Below are 14,488 nucleotides of genomic sequence, written 5' to 3' on the forward strand. Positions count from 1 at the left end.
GGAGGCAAAGAGGCGACCTCCCACACCACACACAGGCACCACTACACCCGAGCGCGACCCGCCCGCGGAAGGCGCTGGGCGACCCGGCAGCCGCGGCGCCCACCCCAACCCCAGCCCCGGCTCCTTCTCCACGCACAACGAGCGGCCACCGCTTCCCCTCCCCGCAGCGGCCCCGGACACCACCCACCTGGGCGCCCCGGCTGGCCGGCCCGCACGGGCGCGGCGGGAAGGCGCCGGCAGCTCCGAGCACTGCCGCCCCGCTCCCCGCGCAGGGATGCACAATCACCATGGGCGCAGCGCGGCGGCAGGGCGGGACGGCTGAGGGGACGGTCCCAACCACACCACCACCACCACCACCCCCCCTCCGCCCACCCCCCCCCCGGGCACGGCGGACCCCACCCCCGGGCTCGCACCCGCTCAGCCCGCCATCTCACCCGCCCCGGGCACCGCCGAGCCCGAGCCTGAGGGGACCTGAGGGGACCCCCGGGGATCCGCCGGCGCCCCCCCCCCCCGCCCGCCCCTCCGGCACCGGGCCCAGGAAGGGAAGGCGCGGGGCGAAGAGGGCTCCGGAGGAGACTCGCCCCTTCCTCCCCGCCAGCAGCGGTCGCTCGGCGGCGCGGTCCTAAAGGGGAGCGGGCGACGCGACGCGGCGCAGCGCTCCGTTCGCCCCCCCCCCCTTGTCCCTCCTCCCCGCGGCTGGGGTGAGGAGGCCGGCTGTTCCCTGCACCGAGACCCCCGCCCCCCGCGGCCGCCGCCGCCGCCTCCTCCCGCGCTCGCTCCCGCCGCCGGACTGAAGCGGCGACACCGCCAACGGCCGAGCGGGGCCGGCACCCGCTGGGGGAGGGGGCGCGAGGCGGGGCGCACGGCTCCGGGGTGGGGCGGGCACGGGGAAGCGCGCGAGGGCGGTGGCAGCCGCGCGCTCCCGTCTGACGCCCCGCGCGCTGCCCGGGGGCGCGAAGGCAGCGGGGGGAAGGGCCGAACGGAACCGAGCCGAGCCGCCGCCGGGCCTCGGGGCTGGGCTGAGCGGCGCCGCACGCACGCTGAGGCCGCCCCTGTCTGACGGCCGAGCCCTCCTGCCCGCTGCTGCGCCCCTCCACCTGCCCCAGCCAGAGGTTTGGTCAAGCCCTGCCCCCCCCCGCTCCGTGGCAGACCCCGGCCCGGGCCCGAGAGACGTCTCAGTCCTTGGCAGCGCGGCCCCGGCGTGCCTGCCCGGCTTCTGCAGCCCAGCCAGGCTCCGCGCAGCCGTGCCGGACCGTGCACCTTACGCCCCTGGCTACCCGCTCGTGAGCGTGGACGTGGTCCCACTGCCACGGGTGACCGGCACAGCACAGGTAGCCGGCAGCCACGATGTCAGGTGGTACGGCAAAACGTATGACGGCTGTCGCGCTCGTCGCGGCTGCTGTTGGTACGTGGCATGCAAAGCCAAAACCTCGGTCCTTCATGTGACAGATAAACGTGTGACATGTCCCACACACCACCTGCCATACACCATCACATGTCTGACACAGCCAGTGTGCCGCCGGGGCTGCATCATCCCTCACTGCTAGCATTTCTCTAAAATAATAACTGTTGGCAACAACAACCATGACACATGCCATGTATTAACCAACACACCTTGTTTATCAGTTTCTGTGTCACACCTATGCAGTTTCCTCCATACCACACCCTTTTTATTCACTATGTCGTATTAGCTGTATAGTCCATGTTGACGGCACGTTGCCCCAAAACACATGCTGGGCACACTTTGGACACAAAACACCCGATGCGTCAGTGGTCCTTCCCTTTTCCCATCTCCTGCACCTCCACGAATGGTTGAACTGGCACATGCAACATAGGACTACTTGTCAGCAGCACGCGTTGAAAATCCCCTACCTACTACTTTGCATCTGGTAATTGCCTCATTTGCTGCACCTGAACTGTGTAAACAAAATACTGCCGGTACAGAACTGTCACATCCCTGACAGTCCCGGCACAACCGACTGCCCAGTCCAACACAACGGTTAGCAGGATATTCCCAAGAATTCCCAGATATGCAGTGGTATTGATTGGTTTGATGTCTGCCGTGTGGATAGCAAGCCCACGCGATGGTGCCACAGGCACCAAGGGGCACATATACAAACTGCGTGTATATGAATTGTCATATATCCATCCATCACCACGGGATCACAGAGTAGTTGAGGTTGGGAGGCATCTCTGGAGGCTGTCTAGTCCAGCACCACTGCTCAAAGCAGGGTCAGATAGAGCAGGTTGCCCAGACTCACGTCCAGTTGGGTTTTGAGTATCTCCACAATCTCTCTGGGCAACCCGTTACAGTGTTTGACCACCCTCACAGGAAAGAAAAAAGAAAAAAAAAAAGTTTTCGGTTTTTCTCATGTTTAAATGGAATTTCTTTGTATTTCAGTTTGTGCCCATTGAATAGACAAGACTGTTCACTGGGCATGACCGAGCAAAGTCTGCCCCTACCTCCTTCAGTCCCCCTGACAGGTATTTATACACATTGATAATATCTCCCCGAGCCTTCTCTTCCCCACACTGAACAGACGCGGCTCGCTCAGCCTTTCCTTATATGAGAAGATGCTCGCAGTCCCTAATTATCTTTACATCCCTTTGCTGGACTCATCCAGTATGTATATGCCTCTCTCATACTGGGGAGGTCAGAACTGGACACCATACCCAGGTGTGATCTCACCAGACTTCGCCACACACACAAAAAATACTCAACTTACTGCCCTGATTCTGCCCGGCGTGAATTTCTCCTTCACCAACTTCTGTAACCTCCAGATACAGCACACACAGGCTGTGCCCCAGGGGAACAACCTGTACCTTGCTCAACAATCTGTGTTACACTCCCAACTTCACCAAGACAGGGAATACCCACTCGGACATGTCTGATACTCCCAAACACCCATCCTATCACGAATGTAATCAGTTCAACCTGCTTTCTTCTGCCTCTTCAGCATGTAGTGGTTCCATCCTAACCATCTGAATTCTCCCACCCGAACGACAGACACTTTACATACGTCTTGTCTCCCCAGCGTATCCTGCGGTTGCAGGATAAAGATATGCCATCCAAAGCTTTCATGTTTTCATGCAGTACCTCCGATATTTAACTGACACGACGATTTCCACAGTAGTAACCTATATATTACAAGACAGAATGCCCTAAAAGCTGCTGCAATGTTTATTCATACATACTGCAAAATGAGGTACCATAGTATCATACGCTCCATCTTTGGTATACCTTCTGCAAAATTATAACTCATAGTTAAAATATTCATAACGCAAACAGCATTTCTAAAACTGATTTTACTGAAGGGTATGTATGTTTGTTCATTTGGTTCTGCAAACATCCGGCTCCTACTCCCCAAACCTCAGGTGTGATTCAGGCATCTCTTCTGAAAAATGTTTGCCTCATGAGTACGCTGTAGAAAAGACTATCATCTCACAGATGTTATTCAGCGGCCAAAATTCCCGTTTACCCAGGAATCATCTGATGCTTTCCTGTCTGCTTAGGTTGCTCACCAAGACTTCTGGCTTCTCATTAGTCCATGGCTGCAAGCCAGAGACCACTTCTGGATTGCAGGCTCCCATCCACCCAACTCTGTACAACAGTATAGGGAAAAATACCCTATTGCTCACCTAAATGACAGCTGAAAGTACAACTTGAGAGCAGGAGGCAATTGTAGGCAAGTCACAGCAGGGTGAATAAATGAATAAATAAAAAACACCAAATGCTGGACAGTATTTTTTGTTACTTTGAAAGTAAAAAAATATTACCTTCTCTGACAGAATTACTACATTCTACACCTTGTGGAATACAGCTCCCGCATGCATCAAGTTCACACTTCTGAAAGTTGTAATTTCAGGTTGTGAGGTGCATGGGTTTGTTTACGCAGGGAATTTACTAACAGAAAACTACTGTGGTCACACTAGTCTGCTGAAGATGTGTGCAATCACTGCACATCATCCAGCATGCACGCGTATTTCAGAGTAAGAATTCTTCTGGATTCATGTATGCTGTTTCTAAGATAGTATAAAGCAAAGAGGAAAGAAAATGTCCACATTAGGATTTATATAGCTATAACTACAGTGATATAATAATAGCAGATTTCTTTTTTCTTTTATATTTCCATAAGCAGCCAAGCTGTAAGGCAGGTGCCTCTGCATCCCAAACATGATTAGCAGTTTGTGGAAAGAAGAGAACTGCATGGCTGGGAAATTATGTAATGCGGATTTTTGGCCACACAAATATGCATTTGGTTATAAGACACCTGAGAGAAAGTCATTCTACAAGTACAGGAAAGACACACAGCATGGTGACAAGACATTTGATCTATATCTATCAAACTGTTTGGGATATTTCAGCTGGGTCTTATGATTACCAGTAACAATTTATTCCACCAACTACCATTTGCCTTCCTAGCTCTCTCGCATGCAAATCGTAGTCTTGTATCCTTTTTATTACTGTTTCTTGAGCTACTGGAGTTGTAGTGTGTTGAACTCGGGCACAAACAAACTTTGAGTATTGAAGTGAGAGCAGTGATGGGACTCAGCTGAAAGAGCAGGTTGGATAACCTGTACCTCTAGAACAATTTCCCTTAAGTCAGTTTGGAGAAAGTCCTGAAAGTCTTTCGCTATTTCTTAGAAAGGTGGAGCAGGAACAAGTGTCAGTTTATTGCTCAGGACGTGCCCGCTGCCGGAGATTCTTTTGACTTCTTTTTAAAGAGTTGTCACTGCAGCTGAGTCGGACGTAGGTGTCACACCTCCCTAGAATTAGGCAAGACTTTTTTTTCTTTTTTCTATTATTTTTTGCCAATGAAGGTGAGGTCTCTCCTGTCACCAATAAATCTATTCCCAGGACAAAATTCTCACTATTTGATAGTGCAAGGAGAATATTGGCTAGTGCCCTCAGTGTCAGTGGTCCAGAGTACCAAGTTTCACCCTTTAGGAAAGAAATATAATTGTAGTATCAGCGAAGAATGGACGCCTCTGAACACCAAACATTCCTGGCACCTTTCTTTTGAGATTTTTCCCATGCAGTCTGAAATGCATAATGTAAGGACTGGTCCAAAGCCTTAATGTATGCAAAATCTGATTTCACGGTTGATTCCATGAAACATCTTTTGTCACCGAGTTCACTAAAAATGCAAACCAGCTGTTTAGTCCTGAAGCCAAAGTCTGCAGGACATTATTCCACCGTTCACATCAGAGAGTTTCATATACTATGTCTGGCTGGGTGTATGAGCTTGTGACGAAAAAATGGTGGAAAGTCCTGTCTGCAAATGTTGCTGAGCTTAATTATTTATACCAATTTGCTTAAGCCTGCGTGCTGCCTGTGTCTGCAGTAGCTACTCATTTGGTCAGCTAAGTCTGCTAGTGATCTTTCTGCTTCCTACTTGGATGACTGAATAATAAATAAAAAATATAAGGCAAGGTGAATGTCCTCATTCATGCATGAATGCTTGGGTTCACATATGAACACAGATGGTCACATGGAGGGAAAATATTTCTGGATTGTGTTTCAATGAGAAAACGGCCATATCATTCTTGTTTCACACTGCGTAAAATGAGGACACGTTTTTGCATTTTTGCAAAATGGTGCAAAATAATTTTTAATTTCATGCAACTTCAGTTTCTCATTGGTTCTGTTATACTAATTCCTGTTCTGAATAAACTACCATAAGATAGCAGAAAAATGGAGAAATGACTGCCAACACAAAGGACACCTAGCTAAGGGGGTCTGCAGTTAAGTTCCAGGTTTCACTGACTCAACCCCCAAAAGTATTTCGCCCCAGCACCACGCACGTCTCCAATCTCACCAGCCAGCTGCTCCGGGCTCATCTCTCGGAGACTGCAAGAGACCAGCCACCATACATTCCCCCCCCTCCCCTCCCCTCCCCTCCCCTCCCGCACACGGCACCCGAGATTGCACACGCGCACCCCGCCCGCCCGCCGCACCGCACCCACCGCTGCCTTTGAACAAACCCCATCCATCCCCCCCGCCCCCAATGCATGGGACAACCCTGCTCCCCACGAGCAGCCCCACGCCCCGCTGTGCGTGGCCCCGACTGCCGGGCTGCCCCTCCGCCCCCAGCGCCCCCCCGGCCCCCGCAGCCCACCCGCACCCGGCAGAGGCACGCGCATGCGTGTCCTGGACTGTGCGCGAGCGCGTGGAGGCGCGCTGCCGCGCGCGGCTGCAGGCAGGCAGGGCGGGGGCACGGCGGGCAGCGCGCGCGGCCTGGTGGGGCGCGGCGGCGGCGTTCAAGCCCTGCCTGCGGCGGCAGCAGCGAGCTCTCTGCAGTCCGCCCGGCTGCCTGCTCCGCGCAGCGCCCGCCGCCCTCGGACAGCGTCCCCGGGCGGGAGACCCGGGATGGGGGGACGGGAGGGTGCTGCTCGTTTGTCTCGGTTTAAGGAGGTTGCCCCCCCCCCCCCCCCCGGCACGGAGAGCGGTCCTGCTGTGGAGGTGCGGTCTGTGCCTAACGCACTGGCGGGGCGGGGGCGGGGGGCACGGCTGTCCGTTTCCTATGCCAGGCGGTGGGAAGGGAGCGAGGATGCTGCTAGGGTGGAAAATAATTCTTGCAAATCCTGGGACGAAATAGAAGAGAGGTCTGTGCAGGTGGTGGGATAGAAGGAGTGGGACTCCCTTGTTCCCAACATTTGAAACGAGGACTGCAAAGGCTCAGGGCACAATCCCATCAGAAGGAAGGGTCTCGCAGGGCCATAGCAGGACTTTTCCTGCCAGACAGCAACTGTTCGAGGACATAAGGGAGGAGAGCACGCATCTCATTGAATAGGTAACTTTGGAGAAGGTCAGAGGCTTCTGCTATCCTTATTCTGGGCACAGTTTGAGAACTGAGACACAAAAAGAAGCTCAGGCGGGCAGAGTTACAAACAGAAACAAAGGGATGGATGAATAGCAGCTGGTAGGCTTCAAAGGCTGGTATATAACTAGCAGCTCCCAGTTCCAGAAGGCAAGAGTGTATTTCTCCCGGCTAAGTTGCAGTTATGCTGCAGGGAAACAGGGAACGGTACTGAGGAGCTGGACAAAAGGAAAAATGTGCCTTTGAAGGAAACGATAATTTGGAAGGAAAAGGTTTCCATCTCTCTGTATCTCCCTTCTGCCCCTCCTTTTTGTCTCTGGCCCCTTCTTTTCTCCAGCTGTTTTTCTCACTGCATTTTTCCTCTACCATCTTGAGAAAGTTCTTATCCCTTTTCTGTCTGCTTGCTTTTGTTTCCTGTTCCATTCCCTCTTTCTGACTCCTGTTCTGCCCTTTTCTGTCTCTTTCCCCATTGTCTTTTGATGAATGCTATTGCAGCGATGACTTAGGATTTCAGTGCCAGGATTTCAGTGCCGGCTGGGAAGGATCTGATGCAACCACAGGGTGGCTATACCTTGCAGGCACTTTGCTGCATTAAGATTGATAAGCATCTGTCCTGCGAGCTAAAGAGCTTCAGACGGCAGGTTAAACGTCCCTGAGTTTCTCCCAGTCATGTTGGTGGTGTCGTCCTGTGTTTGGCAATTCTGTACGCACAGGCGATGAGATGATGTTGAAGGGAGTCTGGTTTTAAGGCTTCTCTCGTTCGTGGGGAGTGGTTTCTTCATCTAACTCTTGATGCTCCCTCTCGCCATTAGCAAGCGTGGTTACACGCCCAGCGCCCGCTTGCCTGCCTTACACAGATGGAGGAGATTTAAGGCACATGCATGTCAGAATTAGGGGCTCCTCTCGCAGGGTCCGGCGCCATTATGGGAGCGGTGCTCAGGGGGCTCCCTGCGGTGCGAGGGGACCCTTCCCCTTCCCTCCTCCTGCGGCCAGGTGCTAAGGGAGGGGAGGATGGGAGTGCCTTGCAGGCAGGCCAGAACTAGGTCAGCAGAGCTGGAAACTGCAGCTGGTGCAGTACGAGGTGGGGGGGGGCAGGGGGGGTGAGACGGAGAGCCAGCGATAGCCAGAGGGGGGCGAGTGAGCGGAGCCGTGCTGGATGGAGCGGGGGGGGGGGAGGGAGGTCGCTCTGAGAAGTTGCAGGGGCGGGACAGCCTCCTGCAGGCTGATTGCATGGCTGCCAGCACCCACTTCCCGCTCCCCATCCTCCCCCGGACCCTCACTCCCTGTACCCCCCACAGGGCTCCCGCCGAAGCCGCCACCCGCTGCCCGCCGAGCCCCTGCCTGCCCTGCCCTGGTATTCGGGCTGGCATCGCGTGTAGCCATCGGGGTGGGCAGGAGGAAGTCTGCAAAAGGGGAGAGGGAGAGAAAGGGAGGGTGGAAGGTGATGCTGGAAAGTGGATTGAGAGAAGGGTGTTATTAGCAGAAAGGAGGGAGAAATGGAGAAAAATCTGGTCAATGAATAAGGAACAGATGGAGACATATTAAAAAAGGAAGAGAAGCATGGAAGGCAACAAACAATGACAAGTGATGTTTCAGTACTTGTAATTGGTGCAGTGGGGAGGAGGTCATCTGCATTCCTCACAGTGCCCAGGCAAAAGGACACATCCCCCTTGCCAAAACCCACAAGGCAATAAAGCTGCTGCAGCCAGACACTGCCAACATGCTTACCATGACCAGTAGCTTCAGCGGTACAGATGTACCTTGCTACTGTCCAAAGGTCATACTGCTATCACCCTTGGGAGTGCAATGAAAGCACATTTCAATACGGTTTGCAGTATGCCTTGTTCGACCTTTTGAGTGTTTCTACATCTCCGACATTGCCTCCCCTGTTACAGCTCCAAGGAAATTAAGATTGCAAGAGTGGTGTTCTTTTGTCGTTGCTGTGCAAGCTAAGCCTTACTTTGGCCCTTTCTCTCCCTCCTCCCTTTTCCTATTGCTTCTCCATTTTCCCCGCCTGCCCCTCCAGCGGCAGCCTTGCCCACACCGCCTTGTGCCGTCCACGCCTCAGCCTCCCTCAGACCTGGGCTCCCCAGCCTGCTGGGAATGGTGCAGCCTGCAGAAACGCATGCCCTCCCCTTCCCCATGTCCCCCTCCTCTCTCCTGCTCAGCCCCCGACTACATCCTTCCTGTCCTGACGCTGGCAGCGTGTCTCCTCCCTCCCTTCCCCATCCCTCCCCCTCCTCTCCCCGCAGCGCTCCCAGCCCTCACTGCAGTGCAATCCATCACTCCCAGCCAAGGTCCTCACGCCAGGGGAGGGGGAAGCCTGGCTCCCCGTGAGGCTGGGGGTGGGCAGGGACTGCAACTATCTCCTCCTTTGCTAAGAAGTGAGAAAAGCTCGCAGAATACAGACCCTTCTGGAATTGAAACCTCCCGTCTGCTTCCAGCTATTTTATTTATTCATTTACTTATTTAGTCTCTTTGTTTTCAAAGAAAAAAAAAATGTTTCTGCCAACATTCCAGTGAAGGTGACTGAAAGGAAACCAGGGAGACAGAGAGAAAGCCAGAGTCAGAAAAGCTTGTGCAGAGAGAGAAACCGGGAGAAAAAAAAAAAAAAAAAGACAAAAAAAAAAAAAGACAGACATATACAGAAGAGGAGAGAAACAGAGGAAGAAATACAGAAATAAAAAGGGGGAGAAAAAAGATTAGATGCAGGAAAAAGAAAATGTAGGACAAACCCCAAGAATTAAATTGGAGAGAAACTCGAGATGGCAGGCATGGCAAGAGAACTCAAGGAGGATGCAGTAAATAGCTAAAGAAACCTTGCTAAAGAGGCTAGGTTGATACAATGAAATAATGTTTAGATATTTTAACAAGCAAACCCAGCGTGCTTTGATATGAATGCAAATACAGCTGCATGCAAATGAAATTCCAATGTCTTTTTATTCTAAGAACAATTAGAAATGAGGAAGTAATGGGTGAATAATTGAAGTCTTTTTTCATAAAAAGATACATGTCAGGGCAGCTGTGTTGATGGACGGAGGCAAGAGATTATTAGAATAATATCAAATATAATATAATATTGGGTTTTTCAGCTACCAGCGTTGTTTTCCTTTTTCAGGCATCTTGTAAAGGTGCCTGCATCTTGTGCTGATGCAGAATGGTCTACATTTCCTGCTGGTTTCATCTCTAAGAGGTGAGCTAAATCAGTGCAGGCCCTTTACATGTAACATATCACATTAGGACAGATTTTTGTTAACATTGCTTGCCTTGGTTTCAGTCCGCCAGCAAGTCAGAATAGCGACTGTACATGGGGAAGGTCAGAAGAAAATTCAGGTGATCTAGTTGAAGTCAGCTGTACCTACAGGAGAAGCAGTGATTTATATCAATGCAGTTGCAGTAATGGCCAAAATCTTTGTTCAAATTCCTCTAATACAAACTGCAGAATAAAACATAAATGAGTATTTGAAAGATAAGTCAGTCCCTACAATCCTTGTGAAGGTATAGGAAATGGAGGGATAAAAACCTGAAACGTGGTGCTTCCTAATTTCCCCCGCAATATAAACTCTTATAATTTTGTCTGCTAACACATATATTATTTGTATTTCTTCTACTCATTGCAATTGCTGTTCTCCTTTCTTACATCGTTCAGAAGTAGGGTAAGTGCTGTCAATGCTGACACTGAAAAGACCTTCAACAGTTTGCGTATTTTGGATGTGGCCGGTTTAAAAAAAGGCCTTGACAACAGATCTTTTTCTAAATGTTACAGAATTTAAAACAAATCGCTTTTAAGGTTGCCACTTTTGCCTCCTTCCTTGATTATTTTTAAAATCTTATAGGGTATCCTATTTTATAATATGATATGATACAATATAATATATCCTTTCCTCTCCCCTCCCCTCCTCCCCTCCCCTCCTCTCCCCTCCTCTCCATTCCTTTCCATTTTCCTGTTCCTGCCCCCAGTCTCTCTATGTGCACATGAAACATCCTGTCTATGCGTGCACCTGTACACCACCTTCCCTCTGTTGCCATTTTTAACTGAAAGGGCATGTCCAGTTCAGGTACTGCAAGCTCTCCCAATTTCATCACATCTTGTAACACCCAGTACTCTCTGTAGCCCCACTACTGGACTCAGGAGATTGTGTGAGGATGTCAGAGCGACATACACCTTGGCACTGCAACATCTGAACATCAGAGTAGCCCCTTCAGGGTCTGAATTTTGAAGCTGATCTGCTCAGGGAGGAGGGCTGGGGGGTGCACCACTTGTGGCTTTGGCAAAACTACCAAAATCTTTTCCACCTTGGAGGACTATTAAAAGATAATAAAATGGTACAAAAGGCTGGACCTCAAGTAAGACAGATACCGTAGCGATGGGAAAGCTCGGCTGCGACTTGATCTCCACCAGACCAGCTCTGGTGAACCCCTCTGCGTAGGTGTAAGACACCCCTCTGCTTCCTAACAGTGAATTCTTTAGCCAGCTCCAGTGCACAATCGCCGCGCTGCAGCGGGAGGATTAATCCTGCTGACTTTGCTCCAGGGTTTGTGGTGTCCAGAAGAGAAAGGAGAAGAGGAGGAGGAGTCTGTCATGTCTTTACTGGCATTTAACTCATGGCCACAGCCTTGTCCGTGTGGAAAACTTGTGCCAGTTTAACTAAAGGTGGTGTTTCTATGTAGTCCAGAGTGGACATGCAAAACTGGCCTTACAGGAGGGATTTATATATCTGTTCAGCTTAAAGTGTTACCTGTCTCCCTGAGAGAGGGGTCTTGGATTAAAGTGCCATAAGAGAAGCTGTATTTGAGCTCAGCTGCTTGGAGAAAGAGGAGTGCTGAGGGACACGTGGAATAGCCAGGAAGAATCAGCCCTCCAACAGTACAAGGGACCAAGAAAGGAAGGATGTTTGTGATAGCAGAACTACAGAAAGAGCAAAGGAGGAAACCCCAAAGCACAGCAAAAGAAGGAAGGTCCTGACTACTTCGCTCTGTAGGCTTCTTGACCATGAGAAGCCTGAAGCATATGGCCAAATGACCAATTGAACAGCAAAGATCTCACTGACTGCCTCTTCTTGTGCTCAATTCTTCACAAATGTTGAACTGATTTGAAGGAGCTAGGCATGTATTAATTAGAGTTTCATGGACTCCCTTAGGGTATTTTGTGACTGCAAGACTGCCTGCCCTCGAGGCACTAGCTTGTTGGTTTGGAACTAAAGGGATGAAGAATTCATTATTCTTGTAGATGGGACAACAGAAAGCGTGACCGTCAGTCAAAAAGAGGTGGATTGTGCCCAGGCTCCTGTACTTTGCAGTGTTCCCACTTCTACAAAGTCAAATGTGAACCTCCCAAAACTGGGGACAGATGGAGCAGGCCTTGATCTCATGTCCCTTCCCACTGACAACCTCAGCAACATGAGTGGAACAACTGCAGGATAGTGTCAGATCTCAGCTGTTAATGGAGCCCATCAGCACTGAGAAGTCATCAGCACTGAGAAGTCATCAGTGTAGGTCCCAAGAAAATTCATTTCAGCCCCAATTCACATGGCCAGTAGTGCTGCATTATTGACCTGATACATTCAAACATCTTACAGCAGTTCATTAATTTCTCATCACTCAGATGTAACTTAATGTCTAGTTACTGTGAGGATGCGTGAAGGCCAAGGAGACAAAAAGAGACAGGGAAAGAAATCAGCTGGCATTTAAATGCCTTTCCAAGACCTTTACAAATAGTGTGTCCCAGGATTACTTACCTATCTGCTTAGATGCAGTAATCTCTGGGGTGAAATGCACCGGGAGATTTTAATTTCTAAGAAGGCCGATTTTGTGTCTCATCCAAAATACCATGCTACCATTGCTATAGCATCTTTGGTAACTTAATGGGATCAGTACCAACTTGGAAGAGAACCTTTTGCTGAATCACTGTCACTGCTTCTGATCTTAGGTAAACACCTACAGGCACTGGGGTCAGCACAGCTTAAGGAATATATGTATGGAAATGTTTCCTTTATGAGTCACCCATGCTATTTACTGCAGCACAGTTCTCCTTCACACCATACTGTGACACCGATACCTGACTTTTTAGAGGGAAGAGTGCTTCACCTTGAGTCATCTGCTGTAGATGTCCCCAAAATACCCTCTGCTGGAGAAGGACGATTGCATGCAAAGCAGAAGACAGCGATGTGAATGAGAAACAAAGGTGCAGGAGCATGTTAATTATTCATATCTCCCAGCCGTGAAGCTGTCCTTCAAACTATCTTTGTCAATGTCATGGGGCAAGGATGGGGGAAAAAAAACCCAAGATGCTTTTCTGTCCAAAAAAGCAAAACGTTTAAACAGTTGTGGATCCAGGAGATCTAAGAGGAGAGCCTTCTTACCAGATCGGGGCCTGCAGGAACAGAGGCACATCTCTTGAAGAATGTGCTTGGACTGCAAGAGGAAGAAAAGTGGGGCTTCGCATGCCGGTGTGCTGCAGCTCCCTCCGGTGTCCACAGCGAGCAAGAGCAGCAGGATGCTTCCAGTTACTTCACTGCAGTTTGCTTCCCAGCCAGCGCTAAGGTCTCCAAACGGAGGGGTGCTGCTAGCACAAGTGGCCTACCCACACTGAGTAGCTGGGGGAGGACACAGTCTTCCACTTTGAAAAAAATTATTTAAAGCTCAAAAGCAATCAGAAGAAACCTTGCCCAGGACTAGACGTGAATCCCGCACTCTGTGGGAGACGGTGGTACATCAAGATATTGCCAGACCAAAACATTCAGCATCAATGAAAGTTTCTAAATAAATGTGTTCAGAATTCACGAGGTCTTCAAGATATTTTAGTTATCCAGTTAAGCAGTAACAGAGTGAATGACAACAGAGGCACAGAGAAAAACCAAAACCAAACCAAGCTGTGTAAAAGATGTAGCCCAAACATACTGCTGTGTGGACTTTCAGAAAAAGCCAAGGATCTAAGAGGATTCCTCAGACCAGATTATAACTTCCATCACTTTCTTTTGGTTGTTTAATCACTTTTTGAGCATCTCTACTGGTCTGAGTTTTAGTCCCTGAAAGTGGGAATGGTGGTTTCTCGCTCCAGTGAAACAAAGTGATGGTGCTTTGGCCCAGAAGGCTGCCCTGGTGAGCAGGGAAGTGCTGAGCTTTCCCCATCCCTTCTACCCATCCTTAGGTACTGCCCACCACCAGCGCTTCCCCCATGAGTCTTCAAGGACCAGAAATAAGAAGGACCAGTCATTCTGTCTTTTGAGCACTGCCACAAACAATGCTCAGCTACTATTAAGTAAGGAGTGGTGGCTTCAGCTATGTCGCATGCAGGTAATGTTCTTCTGGTCTCTTGTGGCAGCCAGGACATAGTGAGGATTTCCTTAGTAACTGTGTACAAGGCATTACAGGATTTTATTCCTAGGCTGCAATTTGTTGAGAACAAACGAGGGTTACCTAGGTACCAGGGTAAGCCTTGGGGGACACAGCTTTCCCCTACGAGGTTTCTGTTTTTCATTGCTGTATGAGGGAGGGAGGGTAATTTCCTAGCTTTCTCCTTGGCTTCAGGGCTGAGATTGTGCCTTGAACATAGAAGGGGCACCGTCGAGCCCGTGTCTCCTCAGACCCAGGGGAGTAATTCCAGAAGCAGCAAAGGGAACGGACGTGTCTGAGAAAGCAACAGGAGATGGGGGATCCCGGGGCTG

The 14,488-nt window shown here is 50.5% G+C and overlaps 1 protein-coding gene across 6 annotated transcripts in view; it reads right to left on the reverse strand.

Annotated features, from left to right (window-relative positions):
- RIMKLB (ribosomal modification protein rimK like family member B) overlaps positions 1-14,488 on the reverse strand; it is a 101,465-nt gene that overhangs the window by 47,334 nt on the left and 39,643 nt on the right. For 3 of the 6 annotated variants that reach the window (XM_075762110.1, XM_075762073.1, XM_075762079.1), the window contains exon 1: positions 188-346. The exons of 1 other annotated variant lie outside the window; for it this stretch is intronic. The gene's annotated coding sequence lies outside the window, so the exon portion shown is untranslated. Of the gene's footprint in view, positions 1-187; positions 347-434; positions 663-14,488 lie in introns of those variants that run through there. 2 more of the 6 variants (XM_075762119.1, XM_075762088.1) reach the window with 1 other exon arrangement.

Source organism: Balearica regulorum, chromosome 1 (genome assembly GCF_011004875.1).
Source record: "Balearica regulorum gibbericeps isolate bBalReg1 chromosome 1, bBalReg1.pri, whole genome shotgun sequence".
NCBI lineage: Eukaryota > Metazoa > Chordata > Aves > Gruiformes > Gruidae > Balearica > Balearica regulorum.